General features: G+C 53.8%; 2 non-coding genes and 1 pseudogene across 2 annotated transcripts in view; all 3 read right to left on the bottom strand.

Moving 5' to 3' along the window:
* The window catches only part of LOC149573946 (25S ribosomal RNA), a 3,401-nt gene extending 2,683 nt beyond the window's left edge, over nucleotides 1-718 (bottom strand). The window contains exon 1 of the ribosomal RNA XR_016360969.1: nucleotides 1-718. This exon is cut by the window's left edge and continues 2,683 nt beyond it. This is a non-coding gene — a ribosomal RNA (25S ribosomal RNA).
* Nucleotides 719-942: 224 nt separating this feature from the next.
* Nucleotides 943-1,096, bottom strand: LOC149573945 (5.8S ribosomal RNA). Its single transcript, XR_016360706.1, has one exon. It is a non-coding gene; the product is annotated as a 5.8S ribosomal RNA (ribosomal RNA).
* A 711-nt stretch (nucleotides 1,097-1,807) lies between these two features.
* Nucleotides 1,808-2,962, bottom strand: LOC149573944 (18S ribosomal RNA; annotated as a pseudogene).
* Between the last annotated feature and the right edge of the window lie 341 nt (nucleotides 2,963-3,303).

Genomic DNA, 3,303 nt, shown 5'->3' with positions numbered 1-3,303 from the left:
GCACCTCGCGGGTTTTCCCAACCTGCCAACTCGCACACATGTTAGACTCCTTGGTCCATGTTTCAAGATGGGTCGGATGGAAAGCCCGTTGGCTAGTGCCACGAGCGCACAGGTGCCCGAGAGCCCGCCGTAAAGGCGCATGCTTCACTCCTCGACCGCTGCGACGGAAGTATTTGTGCGATCAGAAGGTCGCGCTTGTGCCACCGTGACAGCCCGAGCTGGCACGTCCCCCGAACCGAGCGGCGGACCGGCTCACACCATTTCGCATCTGACCGGGGCACATCGACGGCCTCCATCCGCTTCCCTCCCGGCAATTTCAAGCACTCTTTAACTCTCTTTTCAAAGTCCTTTTCATCTTTCCCTCGCGGTACTTGTTCGCTATCAGTCTCTCACCCATATTTAGCCTTGGACAGAATTTACCACCCAATTAGGGCTGCATTCCCAAACAACCTGACTCGCTGACAGCGCCTCGTGGTGCGACAGGGTCCGGGCCCAACGGGGCTCTCACCTTCTCCGGCGCCCCCTTCCAGGGGACTTGGGCCTGGTCCGTCGCTGAGGACGCTTCTACAGACTATAATTCGACAGGCGCGGCCGTCGATTTTCATGCTGGGCTCTTCCCGGTTCGCTCACCGTTACTAGGGGAATCCTGGTAAGTTTCTTTTCCTCTGCTTATTGATATGCTTAAACTCAGCAGGTACTCACGCCTGACTTGGGGACGCAGTAGAGATGCAGCAATGCCCGCACTGCGGCAGGCCGCTGAGCCCAGAATAAAGTTCCTCGTGAGGAATCGTTTGATCGGCGCAAACCAACGCCGGCCTTTGCGAGCCACCGCTCATCGCGACAGATCGACGGACCTCGTGCTCATTTTAGCTGACCGCGCGCCACTTGCGGACATAGATGGCCATCTCCGCTCCTCGCCGGGGAGGGCAAAATTTTGCAGTGCGACGCCCAAGCAGACGTGCCCTTGGCCGAGGCCTCGGGCGCAACTTGCGTTCAAAGACTTGATGATTCACGGGATTCTGCAATTCACACTAAGTATCGCATTTCGCTACATTCTTCATCATGGCGAGAGCCGAGATATCCATTGCCGAGAGTCATGATTTTGTTTTGTTTTTGCCTTTTGGTGACCCAAGCATGCAAGGCGCTAGCTCGCGCTTCGTTCTTTGGATTTCTAAGGTGCGCGATGCACCCGTGTGTTGTTGGGTGTTGACACATCCCGAACCTCGAGCACCCAATGGGTGCGATGAGGAACACTATGGTGTGTCCCTGCCCCATCCCCTCGCAAAGGTGGGAGGTGACGCATGGGAGATCCGTGTCAGCGGACGGGGCCCCTGCCCCGCAAATCATGCGAGTGCACCCATCCTAAACACAGAACGCTTCAAGTGATGAGTCAACACACCTGGGCAAGGCAACGGGGGGTTGCGGTAGTCTTGACTTTCCGTCGTCAAAATGACGGATCCCTGGCATAGCGCCGTGCACGCGATCAGACTGTGAAATCTCAACAGGGGACGAGGCTCAGACCCCCTCTGAACTGCAACTGAGTAGAGACCTCTCGCTCCAACGTGGACATCGTTCGAAGGCACCGATCCTATAATCCAGATTGCATCCGAGTCTCTTCTTCGCCCCGCAGGGAATCCACGCTTTCGATCATAGGCATTCGATGTGACCCTCGACCTCAATGGCGCTGGACCCAAAGCTTGGCCATCCAACACATCACTGTAGGGCCGAGTGTCCGCACGTCACCAAGATTTTGGGGGCGGGGAGGAGGCCAGCTCCATCCCCTACACGATTCAGGGTCTCGAACCGACAATGATCCTACCGCAGGTTCATCTATGGTAACCTTGTTATCACTTCTCCTTCCTCTAAATGATAAGGTTCAGTGAACTTCTCGCGACATCGCCGACAGGAACCATCGTCGTCGCCGCGATCTGAACACTTCACCGGATCATTCAATCGGTAGGAGTGACAGGCGGTGTGTACAAAGGGCAGGGACGTAGTCAACGTGAGCTGATGACTCACGCTTACTAGGAATTCATCGTTGAAGATCAATAATTGCAATGGTCTATCCCCATGATGATGCAATTTGGCAAGATTTCCCAAACCTTTCGGGCCAGGGAGAGAAACTCATTGGTTGCATCAGTGTAGTGCGCATGCGGCCCAGAACATCTAAGGGCATCACAGACCTGTTATTGCCTCAAACTTCCATGGCCTAGGAGGCCATAGTCCCTCTAAGAAGCTGGCCGCAAAGGGGAACCTCCGCGTAGCTAGTTAGCAGGCTAAGGTCTCGTTCGTTAACGGAATTAACTAGAAACCACCAACTAAGAACGGCCATGCACCACCACCCATAGAATCAAGAAAGAGCTCTTAATCTGTCAATCCTTACTATGTCTAGACTTGGTAAGTTTCCCCGTGTTGAGTCAAATTCAGCCGCAGGCTCCACTCCTGGTGGTGCCCTTCTGTCAATTCCTTTAAGTTTTAGCCTTGCGACCATACTCCCCCCAGAACCCAAACACTCTGATTTCTCAGAAGGTGCTGGCGGAGTCCTTAGAGCAACATCCGCCGATCCCTGGTCGGCATCATTTATGGTTGAGACTAGGACGGTATCTAATCATCTTCGAGCCCCCAACCTCTGACAATGAAATACGAATGCCCCCGACAGTCCCTATTAATCATTACTCCGGTCCCGAAGGCCAACGGAACAGGACCAGACTCTTATCCCATTATTCCATGCTAATGTATTCAGAGCATAGGCTTGCTTTGAGCACTCTAATTTTTTCAAAGTAACGGCGCCGGAACTGCGACCCAACCAATTAAGGCCAGGAACACACCACTGGCAGAAGGGACGTGAGGGCCAGTGCACACCCAGAAGGCGGACCATCACAGTCTGAAATAGTTCATACTTAGACATGCATGGCTTAATCTTTGAGACAAGCATATGACTACTGGCAAGATCGACCAGGTAGCTTCTAACAATGAGGGGACCCCCAAGACCTGCTAGAGCCAAGGGATGCCCACCGCGATGGGAAACTGAAATTTGCATTCGCTCTGTCATGCATCCAAACATAATCCGCCGCACAAGCAAAAAGAATGACGTTCACAGCACATGCAGGACTCGCAACGCTCAAAGATTTCGCACAAGAGGAAAGTGTCCCATCATCGACCGGAGAGGGCTGAACAGGGAGCCTCGATTCACAGGCACCTGGGAAGAACATCTCGTACGGAACCCTTTACCCTCGAACTTGCTGCCGCCACTACTCGGAAAGAAGCCTCGAGTCTGTACGAGATGCACCACGCATGTAGCCA

Source organism: Cupressus sempervirens, chromosome 2 (assembly GCF_028749045.1).
Source record: "Cupressus sempervirens isolate cs-2001-9-10 chromosome 2, ASM2874904v1, whole genome shotgun sequence".
Lineage (NCBI taxonomy): Eukaryota > Viridiplantae > Streptophyta > Pinopsida > Cupressales > Cupressaceae > Cupressus > Cupressus sempervirens.
Note: the sequence above shows the minus strand (reverse complement) of the source record. Positions and strands in the feature narration are given on the sequence as shown.